General features: G+C 41.7%; 1 long non-coding RNA gene across 2 annotated transcripts in view; it reads right to left on the bottom strand.

Moving 5' to 3' along the window:
• The window catches only part of LOC149459839 (uncharacterized), a 356,271-nt gene that overhangs the window by 44,366 nt on the left and 293,404 nt on the right, over nucleotides 1–18,501 (bottom strand). For both annotated transcript variants that reach the window (XR_016313187.1, XR_016313186.1), the window contains 3 exons: nucleotides 12,199–12,250; nucleotides 6,691–6,805; nucleotides 6,575–6,600 (listed from right to left, as the gene is read on the bottom strand). This is a non-coding gene — a long non-coding RNA (uncharacterized LOC149459839). The remainder of the gene's footprint in view (nucleotides 1–6,574; nucleotides 6,601–6,690; nucleotides 6,806–12,198; nucleotides 12,251–18,501) is intronic.

Raw genomic sequence — 18,501 nt, 5'->3', positions numbered from 1 at the left:
ATGTCCTGTGATTACGGTGTAGCCCGTAAGGGCTGCGAGTGAGCAGTACCTGCAAAATTAGAGGTGGGGTTTGGATGGGCCACTCTGGTAAGTCGGAGGGGTCTGGGGGTCTTGAGAGGGTTGTGAGAGGGGCTAACTTTGTCCTGGGGACTGGGATTGAATTGTTTATAGGTATATTTATAGGTATATTATTTATGTATTTATTTATTTCAAGTATTTATACAAGTATGATAGAGTGGGGAACAGTTAGAACCCATGAGTCATGTTTTATTGTTGTCTATGCATTTTGGGGACATAAAACAAATTTACAATTTAATAGCCAACAATAATTTTCCTTCATGGATGATAATTATAGGGTCAGAAGATTTGCAATCTGATTCCAAGAAAATAATTATGGAACTCCAAAATAACCAGTTAACATGTTCCTGATTGGAAAACAAACCATTTTAGTGATATATAGCAAGCCTTCATAACGTAGAGGCATACTGATAACACAAAATTCTGATGTACAGTAATGGTAATTAGACAGCTTTTCATTGCACTGTAAAATATAAAACTTACTTCCTTTCAGAGTGGCCACTTAGCATAAAATACAAATTTTATCAACGAAGGATTTTCCACGGAGGTGTCAGATATCCTCAAGGGATCTGAATTAATTTATTCCAATTAACTTTAAAAAAATGCAAGCAATTATAAATCAAATGTTACCGGTTATTATCATGAACCGTGTGGAATAATTCTTTCAGCAGACGTATATTTTGTACTAAGCTATGGATGAGGGAAAAAAACGGAAGCAAAACACTGCATTTTTTTAAACTGGCAGCATAGTATTTAATATGACAGTGCAAAGAGCCGTGGATAACTGCAAAGAACAGTGGCTCATTGCAGCCAATCAGATCTTATTTTACTGAAAGAGAGATCAGTGAAATATAAATTCTGATTAGTGGCATTAAGTTATCGTATTCTTTAAATGAATTTTTGCTTATTATTAATAGTAAGCAGCGAACTACAGATCTATTATCTACTGGTTATATTGTATAATTCTCCTTAGAAAACATATGCAATATTTCTAGTAATTCTCCAGTTTTTAGTGAAAAGTATACCTTATGGTGCAGCTCAAAGCTATGGATGGAAGGAAAAGGATCACCCCACCAACAATCGAGAAGAGGGGAGCATAAGTCCGAGCGATTCCAGTGTCAGCCAATACAAGTGAAGGGATGGACGCTGCTCAACTAACCCCAGGAGTCCAATGTTAAGGAATGGCCTCAACTGCCATTTTGTCCACGCCCTCTGACGTGTTTTGCCCTGCCCATCGGGGGCTTGGTCACAAAGGTCCAGTTTTACATCACAAGTTTTATGCAACCAGTTAACCCCTTGAATCCTGGGGCGCTTTTCTCTTTTAAAGTATACATTCACCTTTTATAAAGTAAATAATAATTATAATTTTTTACTCTGCAGCCTATAAAGCATTGCACCCATGATCAGCATATCTTGGGTGCAATGCCAGGATCATGAAGACTCAGTCAGTTTTCTGCACGTATGTCCCATATGGGCAGGCAGTTTTGGAACTGCATGAAGAATCAATGAACTATGAGAGCCCTGCATGGCCGCACTGTTTCAAATTGTGATAGCAGGTGCAGGGTGAAGATCTCACACCCACACAGAGAGGAGGGGATGTGGGAGAGGAGGCAGAAGCTGGAACATGTTACATATTCCACCCTAAATATGGATGGAGCATGTAACATGTTCCAAAAGTGAACTTATGCTTTAATCACTTTGAGTCCCAGTGTCTATTTTTCGCTTCAGAGATGTCTCTGTTCCTCACCTTATACTTTTGAGCATTTGTATTCTACCATAACATATTATATGGCTTTAGTTTGATACCAGATTTGTATATATATATCTATATTTCCGAGTTACTTTTTAATAGAAATAGTTGTATTTTGTCCCAATGCAGCATTTAAGTAATACCCCCAGATATTTACCACTAAATATAACTGATAATTAAAAAGATATAACATAACTCAAAGAGAATTTACAGTATATGTTTTTCCTTAGGAGAGCTTTACTCCTCTTTCAATGCAGCATTGCAATAAATGCAAGGAAAAAATTGGTTTTGAGGTGATTGTTAGCATAACATTAAAATAAATATATACACATGTGATGTGGGGGATATATAACATTAAGCCAAAAAAAGGCTATAATAACCTGGGGGTCATCACCTCAAAAGCATCTAACAAAAAAAAAAATAACAGAAAAGGGGGCTTTAAAGATGACCACCTGGTAAATATACAGAAGTCTAAGATTCACAAATTGTTTTATTAAATAATAATTTGAAATATATCACATAGTCCTATTAAAAGAAAATACAAAAAAATACAAATATAAAAAGTTTTTTTGTTACAACACACTGCTTTGTCCCCGTAAGTCTACATGTTTCATGGCTTCTCCACTTCTTCAGGACTACATCAATGAGCGTATGTGTATTATGTACTTATCTTACTTTACAATCAGGAAAGAATTTCTGTTTATAGTATAACAATATCAAAAAGCGACATAATATTAATTACACAAAATTCTGCATTCAAGAGGTTAACTTAGTACAAAGATTGTGTATATATACACTTTCCAGTAGGGAGATAGTCACCAAGGAAAAAAAAACACAATGGGCGAAACAGCTCCACATAAACAGGATGCTCTCCAAGTAACTGGGTGAATTGGCTATGTTGTTCCATGCTGCTGGAAGGCTTTGAGGAAGACAGCAGGTAAAAAAATATACAGTCTGAAAAATAAATCTTCAACACTATAGGGTAGTCACATCATAATGGCTCTAAGGATAAACAACCATATATTATCAAAGAAACAAAGTGAAACTAACCCACACACATGCTCTCTATCAAATGCATGAATATAGGCAGGGATGTAAATACTTACCCAAACTCTAATAATCTTATAGCAGTATTTAAAGTGGTTGTAAACCTCAGACATTAAATATGAACAGAATATATCCCTCTATAGCAGTGGTTTCCAAACTGCGGCCCAGAGGCTGGATGTTGCCCCTTGTCTGCCTTTGTCCGGCCCTTGGAGCACTATTCCTCCCACTGATACAAGACACTATTCTTCCCACTGACACCAACAATTGAGCATATTTCCTACCACTTACTCCAAAAATAGGATGGGGCACTGTTTACTCCTACTGACACCAGTACAATTTCTACCCTCGAGGTCCCAGCTTGGCCCCTATAAAGTCTGAAGGGCAATAAACTGGCCCTTGATTTAGAAAGTTTGGAGACGTGTACTTCCAGAGCACTAAGTGGCATTTCTGTCTGCTGCCTTGTTTCTCCGCTATCAGTATGAGTCACTTCTGAAAAGTTTTCCTGACACTAAGAAAAATGGTGATAAGGGAGGGACCTCCAGCAGATTGACAGCTCCAACTTTGTTCCTGTGTGCTGTGTGAAGGGAGGTGTGTCCCTTCCCTCCAATCAGCTCTCAGATCTCTAGTACAGTGCATAACTTCAGCTCCCCACCCCTGCTTTTCAGAGTTGGGAGATCCTGTGTAAATTCTGCAATTTGAATGGATGTACAACTCATGTAGGTGAATTTGTTTAATCTCTGTGTAACACCTGAGGCCAGTCACTTCACTGGGTATATGTAAGGGTTTACAACCTCTTTAAGCAAGTGTACAAAGAAATGTGTACTAACCTTTTTGCTTACTTTGCTCAATATAGGCTCTCTGGGGATTCCAGGATGTAATGTTGTAAATTGATCCCTGGGAGACATCTTGTGGACCTACAGTGGGGCAAAAAAGTATTTAGTCAGCCACCAATTGTGCAAGTTCTCCCACTTAAAAAGATGAGAGAGGCCTGTAATTGGCATCATAGGTAGACCTCAACTATGAGAGACAAAATGAGAAAAAAAATCCAGACAATCACATTGGCTGATTTGGAAAGAATATATTTGCAAATTATGGTGGAAAATAAGTATTTGGTCAATATCAAAAGTTCATCTCAATACTTTGGTATATATCCTTTGTTGGCAATGACAGAGGTCAGACGTTTCCTGTAAGTCTTCACAAGGTTGGCACACACTGTTGCTGTTATGTTGGCCCATTCCTCCATGCAGATCTCCTCTAGAGCAGTGATGTTTTGGGGCTGTCGCTGGGCAACACGGACTTTCAACTCCCTCCAAAAGTTTTCTATGGGGTTGAGATCTGGAAACTGGCTAGGCCATGCCAGGACCTTGAAATGCTTCTTACGAAGCCACTCCTTCATTGCCCGGGTGGTATATTTGGGATCATTGTCATGTTGGAAGACCCAGCCACGTTTCATCTTTAATGCCCTTGCTGATGGAAGGAGGTTTGCACTCAAAATCTCACGATACATGGCCCCATTAATTTTGTCCTGTACATGGATCAGTCGTCCTGGTCCCTTTGCGGAGAAACAGCCCCAAAGCATGATGTTGCCACCCCATGCTTCACAGTAGGTATGGTGTTCTTTGGATGCAACTCAGCATTCTCTCTCCTCCAAACACGCGAGTTGTGTTTCTACCAAACTATTTTGGTTTCATCTGACCATATGACATTCTCCCAATCCTCTTCTGGATCATCCAAATGCTCTCTAGCAAACTTCAGACGGGCCCAGACATGTACTGGCTTAAGCAGGGGGACACGTCTGGCACTGCAGGATCTGAGTCCCTGGCGGCGTAGTGTGTTACTGACGGTAGCCTTTGTTACGATGGTCCCAGCTCTCTGCAGGTCATTCACTAGGTCCCCCCGTGTGGTCCTGGGATTTTTGCTCACTGTTCTTGTGATCACTTTGACCCCACGGGGTGAGATCTTGCGTGGAGCCCCAGATCGAGGGAGATTATCAGTGGTCTTGTATGTGTTCCATTTTCTAAATATTGCTCCCACAGTTGATTTGTTCACACCAAGCTGCTTGCCTATTGCAGATTCAGTCTTACCAGCCTGGTGCAGGTCTTTTGTTTCTGGTTTCCTTCGACAGCTCTTTGGTCTTCACCATAGTGGAGTTTAGAGTGTGACTGTTTGAAGTTGTGGACAGGTGTCTTTTATACTGATAACAAGTTCAAACAGGTGCCATTGATACAGGTAATGAGTGCAGGACAGAGGAGCCTCTTAAAGAAGAAGGTACAGGTCTGTGAGAGCCAGAAATCTTGCTTGTTTGTAGGTGACCATATACTTATTTTCCACCATAATTTGCAAATAAATTCTTTCCAAATCAGCCAATGTGATTGTCTGGATTTTTTTTCTCATTTTGTGTCTCATAGTTGAGGTCTACCTATGATGCCAATTACAGGCCTCTCTCATCTTTTTAAGTGGGAGAACTTGCACAATTGGTGGCTGACTAAATACTTTTTTGCCCCACTGGTATTTCCTTTAGTACACATTTCTGCTAAAGAAGCAGCAGATTATGGAAATCTTTTACAGTGGAAGTTAAAATGGTTGTTTCTTCACTTTGATTGGTTGTTTTTTTATTGACATCCAAATTATGTCTGCTTTTGGCAGTTATTTATGGTGGTTGTTACCCTTTTTGTTGCAGTTGTTACTGCCGTGAATAAAATGTAATCGAATGACATGCACTTGCTTGAATACTGGTAAGATGATTGGAGTTTGGCAGTTTGGGTAAATATTTACACCCATGCCTATCTTCATTCAGCCAGTTCACCCAGTTATTTGGTGATCATCATGTTGATGTGGTGGTTGCACCCCCCTTCTGTGTGTGTGTTTTTTTTTCTTGGTTCTTATCTCCCTACTGGACAGTGTATATGTACACAATCATTTTACAAGGGGCGTTCAAGTAAAACTGGGACTTTTAATTTTACAGGTATAAAAAGGGATGGGCAATAGTATGTGGCAAGTGTGTCCTATTACTGATAGGTGGGGCACATGTCGCGGGCCAGTCAAGAGACCGTTAGGCAAGATGGCAGACAACAGTGTTAGTGTGTGCATGGAAAGTGTGTGGTGATGAAGTTTCTTGTGAATGAAAGGGTACAACCTGTGGATATCTACAGAAGACTTCAAGCACAGTGCAGTTATGAGATACTCAGCCACAGTAGGGCATTTGAATGGTGTAAATGTTTCAAAGATGGCCATACGTCCGATAATCCATGGTGATTCCCAGCCCACAGCAGTCATTCCTGTGAACATTCAGCACATGGAATGCCTGATCCTGGAGAATTGATGCATATCCCATTGTAAAATTGCACAAGAGACAAATCTTTCTGTTGTAACAATGAACACAATGATGACGAAGTGAAGCAGGCTGTCCTAGGATAGTTCAGACATACTGACAAACTGTTCTATGCCGAAGCTTTCCAAAGTTAAAAGCTGGGATAAGTGTATACATGTAGCAGGGGAGTAAGAAATAAATGCAGTTTCCACTCCTTGAAATTTGTTCTTTTATTATATAAACTCAAAAGTCCCGGTTTGATTTTAACGTCCCTCGTAGAGAGTGTAAGTGTCACCTAGATCTTTAAGGTTTTTAACATGCACTAGATGAGCGGCTACAGGGTTTATTGCTGATGTAAATTGAAAAAAACTTTTTAAAGAAAATCTTACGTTCTCTTCTGGTTCCTGAATTGAGCCTGGAAGACATGAAGGTTGTTGTCTAAAATATAATATGTAAATGTTAAGAAGTTCAAAAGCCATCTTAATATCTAATAAACCTTCTTTACTAGAGATGTGGGTGATCCAAGCCTGAATATTGGTACAAATCTTGAAAGCATGAACGCTTATGTCAAGTGTGATTGCTACAGATTCTAAGAATGTTCCCAAGTAGACTAGCCGTACCTATAAAGATATAAAGAGAAACAAAGAGACACCTTTTAGTGCTATCTGCAAGATGTTCTAGTGTAATATATAGGGATAGATTTACATAACCAGTGCAGAAGGAATCTGGTGCAGCTGTGCATGGTAACCAATCAGCTTCTTACTTCAGCTTGTTCAATTAAGCTTTGACAATAAAATCTGGAAACTGACTGGTTTCTATGCAGAGCTGAACCAGATTTTGGTCTCTCAAGTTTTAGTAAATAACCCTATAGTGTTTGTCAGGAGTGTTACCATATCCTATCATCAATGGCACATGCCCCATGTCTTCTGCTGTGTGACCCAGGACCCCTGTGAGTTATTGTCTCCAGTATAATCCTATAGACAGACATATTTTAGTCTGATTTCCACTAGTAATTGCATTTCTCTCCTTACACTTCGGTTAAGTAGAAAATGAGAGAATCTGCATTTTTTTTAAAATTAAATCCTATGTTTACCTGTACTTTGCAATGCATATTTCTTTTTTACTAAGCAGATGAAAGTGCATTATCCAAAACTAAAACCTTTTATTTTAGTTTTGGATAAAGTACGGAACTGTTAGACCCTCTGTCAAGTTTTAATTGCTGCCTGTGAGGAGGTTCACCTTCTCTATTAGTACAGATCACCATTGTCACTGAGGCAGAATTGAGGGGAAATCCCAAACGCACTGCAGAAGGTAAGTGAGAATTCCCCAATGAAGATACCTGTTAAATCAATAACTGTCTAAGGGGGCAATTCCCTTTACTTTGGAAGAACTTTGTGTTTTGAACTCTAGAACAGGTTGTGAAGGGAAATTTACCCAGTGGTACACACAGCAAAAAAATACTCTGGCTGGGTTTTGGCTACATATACACCTTAATGCCTACTGATTAGCAATGATTTATATGTGCAGTATGCTTTTTAAATATAATATATTTCAATTACTTTTTCATTTGTTTTCATTTATGTAAACTGTTTTTTTTTATTTTTATATTTAGTCATATCATCATATTTAGAAATGTTTAGGTCTGATTGAAAGAAGAAGAAGATACTTTAATACACGTGACGTAAAAGAGAAAGAGTGTCAATCACTTTTTATCGTGGTATATTGTAAACCTTACAGCACTGATTGCCCAAGGGTTCTCCAGGTCTGTTAATACCCTATAAACACCCCTAGTAATTCCTATGTTTTGTTTCTAAATGAGTGTGACCAGGAGTAACAATATGCAATGTACAATAACTCATAACTGTCAATCACATTTTACCTTTTCGTAATTTCAGAACCATCCTAACAATGAAAAATGCATGCATGTCTCCTGCTATGTGTTAGTTTGCTAAGCACATTGTTTTTACCTGTAAACGTAGTATCTGTGGGGCATACACTATGGGTATATCTACAGAATGGGAGTATTGTGGTGAAAGATAATATTAGAATCCCTCAATATTTTAGAGCAGGGGAATGTATAATTACATGCAACAAATTCTGATAACTGTGAGGTGTTCAGCTCTGATGGTTCCTAATTAAATAGTAATGTGTTTATGGGATTGCACTGGTGTCTTTGCAACATTAAACAAAAAGCACTTACATATGTGGAATTATGCAAACATTTGGTGCATTGAGTACTTTATTAAACAAGAATGAGATGTCTGCCAAGCATTCTCATCGCTTGTACATTTATCATAAAAAAAAAAATCATGTAAATATTGTGTTTTTTACATAGGTGAGAAACAAACTCTTAAATTCCATTTACATTATTTTTTTGTTCAAATAAAAAAAAGTGTCCACTTAATATTCCAAACAAGAACATCAATCACAAACATCAGTATGACCACAAGGCCAGTGATACCACATTATCAGAAACAATATATTTGCTAATTACTACAGGGTGCTCAATGTCACTTTAGGGCAGTTAGGGATTTGTCTCAAACCCTAGAACAGTGGTCTCCAAACTGCAGCCCATGGGTCCAATGCGGCCCTTTGCTTACCTCTATCCGGCCTTCTGAGTACTATTCCTCCCACTGATACCAACAAGGAGGCACAATTTCTTCCACTGGCACCAACTATTGGGCATTTTTCCTTCCAGTGACACCAGTGATGGGGCAAAATTCCTCCCACTGTTATAAACAATTAGGTACTATTCCTCTAACTAATACCAAAGACGGGGCACTATTCCTTCCTCTGATACCAATGATGGGGCACTATTAATCCCACTGACACTAATGATGGGGCACTATTCCTCCCCCTGACAACCAATGAGGGGGCACTATTCCTCCTACTGACACTAATGATGGGACACTATTCCTCCCCCTGACAGCAATGATAGGGCACTATTCCTCCCCTTGACACCAATGATGGGGCACTATTCCTCCCACTAACACCAATGATGGGACACTATTCCTCCCCCTGACACCAATGATAGGGCATTATTCCTTCCCTTGACACCAATGATGGGGCACTATTCCTCCCACTAAAATTAATGATGGGGCACTATTCCTCCCCCTGACACCAATGATGTAGCACTATTCCTCCCACTGTCACCAATGATGGGACACTATTCATCCCACTGTCACCAATGATGGAACACTATTCATCCCACTGACACCAATGATGGGGCACTATTCATCCCACTGACACCAATGATGGGACACTATTCATCCCACTGTCACCAATGATGGGGCACTATTCATCCCACTGACACCAATGATGGGGCGCTATTCATCCCACTGACACCAATGATGGGACACTATTCATCCCACAGACACCAATGATGAGGCACTATTCCTCCCACTGATACCAATGATGGAGCTCTATTCCTCCCCCTGATACCAATGATGGGGCGCTATTCATCCCACTGACACCAATGATGGGGCGCTATTCCTCCCTCTAATACCAATGATGAAGCAATATTTCTCCCACTAATACCAATTATGGAGATCTGTTCCTCCAACTAATACCAATCACTGGACACTATTCCTCTTTCCACTGACAAGCACTATGTAATTTTATTTACTCCTACTGATGTTGAGACATTTTCTACTCCCACTGGCCACTCCGGTCTCCTAAATTCTGAAGGACAATAAACCGGCCCCTGCCCTAGAAGAAAGGGGCCATTGCTTGCCCCAGCCCTATAGTGTCATAGTGTGTGGCAAAGTGGTGGAATATTAAACAGGACATAAACTATGGAAGCTGTAAAGCAGGCAGGTAAATTACTATTCTCCAGTATTGCTTGTAGGTTCCCTGCAGCAGATCTTTCCTCTTTGCTGACTTACCATGCCTGGTTCCACACTATGGTGTTGATTTACTAAAAGCAAATACTAAAAGCAAATAGGCTGTTCACTTATCAAGGGAATTTTTTTTCACCTCAATTATTAAGCTAAGGGAAAATTCCCTTGCAAAGTGAACAGCCTATTTGCCTTTAAAATATCAACCCCCTCCCCAAACTGCTCCCCTAATGACTAGTGATCTAATGACTGACAGAGCAATAATGAAGCAGAAGCAAAAGAAGTTCACAAAGCACAGATTCACAGACTGAGGTAAAGAGATCCTTGTGCTGCAGGTTCACAGTTACAGCTTTCTCTTCAGCAAGCCCAGAAGTGAACAGAGAGCAACACAGTGGCATCTTAGTCCAAATTGTATGAGACTAGCAATCCGAGGAAGCAATAACTGTAGATAAACTCACACTGCAGATACGTATACAGCTATGAGGCAACAGGAAGTTTCAGCAAGAATTTAAAAAAGTATTATTTTTCAGGTTACTGTGTAGCACTCTCAGTGTTACTAAGTGTAGGTAAATTTAGTCTGTAGGCAGAGGAGCAGTTTTGTTTTGACTGTGCAGTGCTGAGGCTCTGTTACCTCCCACTGTTTTCTGGAACTTGGTGGTTAGTTTTTGATTCTAGTTGGTGGAGCAATAGAGACTGCAGCCTGAATATTTATGGCGTTTCCACCAATCCCTGAGGAGGCAGGGCTCATAAGGGCTGGAAACAACCCATAAATATTCAGGAGTCTTGCAGTCAGGGAGCAGAGTCCAGGATCTGGTCACCTGAAGGGGACCCCTGTGCTAGGGGGCTCTGCCCCTAGGCAGAAGGAAGGCTAGAAGAGAGAGAAAGCAAGGGGGAGAACGTAAGAGACGCTGAAAGACTCACACCCAGACATTCTGAAATCAGTATATCCTGTATAGCAGCATGCCCATACAGCAGCCTCTTGGATTCCAGGAACCACTTAAAGGGACTGAGTGAGTAACCTCCATGTCAACTTAACCCATGCATGTACAGAAAAGACAGTAGGGCACAATACTTTACATGTCTGGGACCAGGGGACAGCTTAGAGCCAGCACAAAACAGCCAGAAGCACCCCCATGTATTTAACTTGGGACAGTAGTAGCCAGGTGCTTTGGTATTACTGCCAGGAGCAGCACCTGCACCTTCCAGGTTGGAGCCTTTTGATATTCCTTAAGCTGTGTCTTCATTTCCCAAAGCACCATTGAAGTCAGCTCTTAGTAGACAGAGACATTAGCAAGTCCTTGAGTTATCCAAGTTCTTCAGTTCTGGGCATCCCATGCATCCCTATTCCCTATCCACGTTCTACCCAAAAATAAAACAAAAAACAAAACCTCTAGACTGTTTTCTGGAGCCACTTGAAGTGTGTGGAAAATTCCTGTGGGTACTGTGTGGAGAAAAAGCCTGAAATCCAGCAGCTGTTTTGGGGGCTACAACTGCTTAGGCACATTTAACATTTATAGAATGCTCCTCTAATAGAGCAAATTTTTACTTTTTTTAGTTCACACTTGTTCTACATGAGAGAATAGATGAGGCTAATAGGTGGAGGGGTAACTAAGTGTCTTTTTATAAGTCAATCAAATGTTGGTTGGGTAGTGTAGACTGGCACTCATGCCACATTTGCAATAAAATGAAATGATGTTATTCTGAGGTTCATTTCAGGAGACGCAGGACATAATGTGAGACAGGTTTCATAGATCTACTACCTGAGAGTGTGTCATCGCAGTGCCTTGCACTCGTAGTGTAATAATGCAGAAAGTGGTGCGGATATGATGCCCTCTGCATCACCTAGGACTGTGCAGTGCTGAAAAATAGGCAAATAGGAAAAGGACTGTGCACTTCATGTTAATGACCTAAAGGAATCTGAAAAAGGTAAAACTATAAAGCAAAAGTATAAAATACAAACTGGAGGTCTTATGGGGAGAGCCCAGAGTTGGGCTTTAGGAAAGACACTTTCTATATTTTACCCATTTAACCAAGATGATCATTGGATATAGCTGTGTAGACAAAAAGTTTACCTTATTCCAAGTATAAGTCTATCCAGGTCCAAATCACTTTCCTCAGTCTTAGGTTCCCACATGCAGGTTGATTGTTATGCATCACAAGTGAGAACTAATACTTACCAAAATCTCAGTCTCAAATCTCTTTGACTGATGATCAGTTGTTTCCTTTTCTCTGCAATAAAGGGAACAACCCTTTCAAATAATGAAGTATAAAAGTCAATGTAGCCTGCGTCAGGTAGAAAAGTTACAGCATTTAATTATTTCATAGCAATACGTCCTACATAGTTACATAGTTAGTCTGGCTGAAAAAAGACAAAAATCCATACAGTTCAACCAAAAAAAAAAAAAATTATAATCCTACACCCACAGTTGATGCAGAGGAAGGCAAAAAGCCCAGCAAAGCATGATCTAATTTGCTCCTGCAAAACAAATTCCTTCCTGATCCCCCGAGAGGCAATCGAATATTCCCTGGATCAACTTTACCTATAAATGTTAGTAACCAGTTATATTCTGTGTATCCAAAAAAGAATCCAGGCCTTTTTTAAAGCAATCCACTGAGCTGGCCAGAACCAACTCTTGAGGGAGTCTATTCCACATGTCTATTCCACATGTCGATCTCTTATTGATTAGAGGTTTGCCAGGTATGGAAAGTGGTGACCATGAAAGTTTTATTGGAACATCACTGTTTTCTATTTACACATCACTGAACACAACTCAGGACCAAGGTAACATGGCACAGCAAAGCACCGATGTGTACAAGACTCAGGGCGGGGAAAGGAGGGGTGGCTGCTCTGGGCTCTGTGGTATCATGTGAGTTGGAGGGGCAACGCGAGAGTCCCTGCTGCTGAAAGCTGACAGGCGTAGTAGCAACAGCATCTCCACTTCTGTCAGCTTAGTGTTGACTAGACAAGCCAAATCTGGAAAGGAGGGAGCATGCTGGGAGCACCGGGCAGTGCTCTCGTTCCCCCCTAGATCCTCCCTCCTGCTACTGCAGCACTTCTGGATCAGGATTTTCTTAAGGGCTCCAATCTCCTCCCAGCAAAGAATGTGGGTGGGGGGCGGGCAAACAAACCCTATAAATTCCCAGTCTGATGGCAACGGCATCCCTGAACCGTAATCCTATACCTCTGAGAGCATCAACTCTCTCTGCCGTGTTAGCCATGATGAGGAGCCTGGGAGGAAAGACATCCCACAGCCATCTGCTACACTACATCTAAGAGGGGAATTGCATTGGGTAAACCATTTGGGGGGGCAGGTGGAGAGGGGAAAGCAGAGTGACAAACATTTGTGCTGGGGATAAGAGTGTTTGTCTTGTCTTAGAAGGGGGAGTGAGAGGAGGATTAGTGGGATTTGGAGGGGGGTATATGTGCTAGGATGGGGAATTGGGGGGGGGATTTGTGCTAGAAGGGATTGAGGGAGGTAGGATTTGTGCAGGCAGGGGACATTGTTTTTTAGGGGGGGAGGTGGGTGTTACAGGATTATCTGTGATCTGAGTGCGAGGTATGACAAAGATGCAGCCTGCAGTATCTTTTGTCTTAAATTTCTCCAATTAACAGTGCCCTTCTTGTGTCTTGAGATATAAAGTTGTCGATTTGCAGGGTAAGAGCATCCTGTATTTGACCATTTTCCCACCGCCCTATAGCAGATGTACTGCTACAGGGCGGCTGTGCTGTGCAAAATCACGTAAATATGCATTTTCAGGTAGGGGGCATGCGCACGCCACCCTACCAACGCTGCTATTGGCTGCTGAGGATGTCATTCACCGGGTGATCATCAGCGAAGCTGAGAGGGGAGAGACCTGTGTGTAAACAATATACATCTCTCTCCTGTCAGCATGAACGTGCTGCTCTCTATCTCTCTGCACAACATTGTACCAAATCTAATCACTCCCTAACACACAGTTAACCTTTTGATCGCTCCAAATGTTAACCCCTTCCTGCCCAGTGTCTTTAGTACAGTACAGTAAGTGCTTTTTATTAGCACTGTATCACTGTCACTGGAGATGTCATTGGTAGTTAGTCAGTTCCCACCCAGTGTCAGAATGCCCACCACAGTCCCGCAGTCCTGCTATAAGTCACTGATCGCCACCATTACTAGTATAAAAAAAATAATAATAATAATTCCACTATATATATATATATATACCGCCATTTGTAGATGGTAGAACTTTCACATAAACCAATTATGATACACTTATTGGGATTTTTTTTAGCAAAGACATCTAGCAGAATACATTTTGGCCTACATTTATGCAGAAAGTTTATTTTTTTTAATTCTTTTATTCGATATGTTTTATAGCAAAAAGTCAAAAATACTGTTTTTTTTTTTCAAAATTGTCAGTCTTTTTTTATTTGTAGCACAAAAAATAAAAAACGCAGTAATGATCAAATACCACTGAAAGAAAGCTCTATTTGTGAGAAAAAAATGACTTAAATTTCATTTATGTACAGGATTACATGACCACGCAATTGTCAATTAAAGTAACGCAGCACCGTATCGCAGCAAAAGTGGTTAATGAGGAGCAGAAAACACATCTTGCCCACTTGCATTCAGAAATTAACCACACTTTACAGAAAATGACTTTCTTTACATTGGCAGCACAGGCCACATTGAGAAATTCATCAATTTGTTAGAGAGTTACAATTACTAACATATGGGATACTAAACAGAGAAAATTAATGTTGGAACAAACACAAAAATGAACAAAGATAGCATAAACTAAGTGTGACTCAAGAGGAGAACAGAAAACACATGTGCTCACTTCCAAGCTTCCTCTAGCGGCAGCATTACTGGGAGGTTTATTCATTTACTGCTACATGTACTAGGAGTTGTGATTTGGGGAGATTTGTTTTAGGAGCGGGGATGGGTTAAGAGAATTTGTACTAGGAGGAGGAGGGGATTGTGCTAGAAGATGTGATTTGGGTGTGGGGGAAGGGATGTATGCAAGAAGGGGAAATTTTTCTTGGGGGGCAGGAAGCATTGTGCTAGTAGGGATGTGGGTATTTATGCTAGAAGGGGAAATTTATGTGGGTTGGGAGGATTTGTGCTAGGAGGGGGGGGGGGGTTGTGAGGGGGTGGGATTTGTGCTGGGAGGGGGGGATTTGGAGGGGGAGAGGATTTGTGCTCAGAAGAAAAATTTGAGGGGTAGATTATTTGTGCTAAATGGGGTGATTTTTGGGGGAAGGATTTGTGCTGGCGGGATTTGGGGAGAGAGAAAGGATTTGAACTGGGTGAGGGGATGAGAGGGCAAAGATTTGTGCTAGGAGAGGAGATTTCAACAAGGGGGATTTGTACTATTTTTTTGTGTGCAGTAATGGTATGCTCATTGTTGTACATTATATGGTATGAGCATAGAATATGCATGCTCTGCAACCAATCTATCCTCTCAAAGAAAGATGACTAAATGTTGTCTATTTCATACAGATTATTATCTTAATGCAGAAAAGCATCAGCACATTTATTCATAAATTTCAGAAAAGCAGAATGGTGATGTCACAACTACATTTATATATTCAGTGTGATGTAGGTCATATTGTCTAATAACCCCCTACTGTCTTTTTAATTTCTTTTGGACAGATGTTGATATGCCAGATAAAATCAGATTGTATTGATGTATTTGTAAATACTGTGCATGCCACTTGAATACCAATTACTACACCTTAAATGCATCCGTGAAATGGCAAAGGAATAGAAAAAAAATTTGAAATGGAAATGGTTCAATAACTGGAATTTTCAAGGTATGTTCTATCAATCATTTATTATCACTCATCTCCAGAGCCCCTGGATAAACTGATTGGGGCTGTGTAATGCTTCTGCCATTTGGTTTCTCAAGGTCAGTGGTAGCGTGTGAAAATAAATTGTTCATTAGGTAATATATTGATATCAGAAAACTTTACTAAGCACATAGAAGGAATTTTAGAATTCATTTTTCAAACCTTGATTTTCTATAATGACAATGCACAGTTGGATATAGTAGGAACAGCTGTTGGGATATATTATTATCCATATGTGCAAACTAGGCATTTGTTTAGGACTTCACTGTTCAGGATGACAAAAAACAATCCGTTTGAAAGTTATAGATTGTCCTGAGAGGTTGCCATACTTGCTTTGTTGGATTTGGTACAGATAACCATTTGGAGTTTTTTTTAGCTGCCTTGGATGAGTCTGGCATTCTAGTGTTCTGCTGCTTTAGGGAGGAGCAGGCTACCTTAAGTCACTTCTGCTCTCAATTTTTTCATATCTGCATTGCTCAAGAAAATTAAAGGAACACTTTGAAAACACATCAGATCTCAATGGGGAAAAATACCATGCTGGATATCTATACTGATATGGACTGGGTCAGCCATCGAAATTTCTATTCGCCAGCTCGCATTGGGTGAATGGAAATAAGGTGGGGGCGAGCGACACAGGGACTAGTGGGTGTGTGGGAGGTCCAGCGGTGGGGAAGTGACTACCAACGATCTCCTGTATGACTTTCCATGAAGCAGGTGGAAGCCGTGGGAGGGAGAGGAGGAGATGCGGTTTCCAGCTGCTTCATGGAAAGTCATACAGGAGATCACTGCTGGTCACTGCACCAATCATCCTCGATCCTTATGTTTCTTTCTGGGGCCCCCCGCTGTGTGCTCCTCAGTGCCAGCCCCTCCTCCCATCCTCCGCAGCAATAGGAGAAGAGGGGAGAGAGGCTGGATCTGCTCTGCCTCCCCCTGTGCCCGCCCACATTCTAGTCTGTACAGTTTCAGAGGATGTGTGGGTGGGAAATTGAACATAGAGCAGCCAACAGCTTTGGTGCATCTGACTGAGTCATGTGAGTCGGACCTCCCCATCCACCCACCTCTCCCTTCTCTCCCTTCCTTCCACCCCTCCCTTCCACCCCTCCCTTCCTTTCCACCCCTCCCTCTCTTCCTTCCTTCCACCCTTCCCTTCCTTTCACCTCTCCTTCCAACCCTCCCTTCCTCCCTTCCACCCCTCCCTTCCTTCCATCCCTCCCTTCCACTCCTCCCACCCTTCCTTCCATCACTCCTCCCACCCTTCCTTCTACCCTCTATTCCACCCTTCCTTCCCTCCCTTCCTTCTCTCCCTTACTTCCTTCCACCCCTCCCTCCCTTCCTTCCACCCCTCCCTCCCTTTATCCTTTCCTTCCTTCCTTCCTTCCACCCCTCCCTCCCTTCCTTCCTGACATTTCCTTTATTCCTTCCTTTCCTTCCTTCATTCTGCATAAAACATTTAACAGTGCCATGTCATGAGATAATTTACGAGTGCATGTTTAGGGGCAGAATTAAGTGCAAGGCAGGGTAAGGGTTGGGTGGGACAACTGGTGGCGAGAAAATTATCAACCTACAGAGGACTGAATTCAAAGCTACCCTGGAAATCAAAGTGAAAAAATGATGCAGCAGGATAGTCCATCTTGCTGAAATTTCATTGCAGCAAATCAAAATGGTACTCAGTAGTTTATATGGTCCCCACTTGCTTATATGCATGCCTGATAATGACAGCGAATGCTCCTAATGAGATGACAGATGGTGTCCTGGGGTATTTCCTCCCAGATCTAGACCAGAGCATCAATGAGCTCTTGGACAGTCTGAGGTGGAACCTGGCGGCATTAGATGGACCAAAACATGATATCCCAGAGGTGTTTTATTGGATTTAGGTCAGGAGAGTAGGGGGGCCATTCAATAGTATCAATTCCTTCATCCTTCAGGAACTGCCTGCATACTCTTGCCACATGAGGCCAGTCATTGTCGTGCACCAGGAAGAACCCAGGATCCACTGCACTAGTGTAGGGTCTGACAATGGGTCCAAGGATTTCATCCAATACCTAATGGCAGTCAGGGTGCCATTGTCTAGCCTGTAGAGGTCTGTGTGTCCCTCCATGGGTATGCCTCCCCAGACCATTGCTGATTCACCACCAAAACGGTCATGCTGAATGATGTTACAGGCAGCATAATGTTCTCCACGGCTTCTACAGACCCTTTCACATCTGTCACATGTGCTCAGGGTGAACCTGCTCTCATCTGTGAAAAGCACAGGGTGCCAGTGGTGGACCTGCCAATTCTGGTGTTCAATGGAAATGCCAATCAAGCTCTATGGTGCCAGGCAGTGAGCACAGGGCCCGCTAGAGGATGTTGGGCCCTCAAACCACCCTCATGAAGTCTGTTTCTGACTGTTTGGTGAGAGACATACACACCAGTGGCCTGCTAGAGATCATTTTGTAGGGCTCTGGCAGTGCTCATCCTGTTCCTCCTTGCACAAAGGAGCAAATACCGGTCCTGCTGATGGGTTAAGGACCTTCTACAGCCCCGTTCAGCTCTCCTAGAGTAACTGCCTGTCTTCTGGAATCTCCTCGATGCTCGAGACTGTGCTGGGAGACACAGCAAACCTTCTGGCAATGGCACGTATTGATGTGCCATCCTGCAGGAGTTGGAC

This window comes from Staurois parvus, unplaced genomic scaffold (assembly GCF_062004578.1).
Source record: "Staurois parvus isolate SC_StPar_1 unplaced genomic scaffold, SC_StPar_1.0 ptg000244l, whole genome shotgun sequence".
NCBI lineage: Eukaryota > Metazoa > Chordata > Amphibia > Anura > Ranidae > Staurois > Staurois parvus.
Note: the sequence above shows the minus strand (reverse complement) of the source record. Positions and strands in the feature narration are given on the sequence as shown.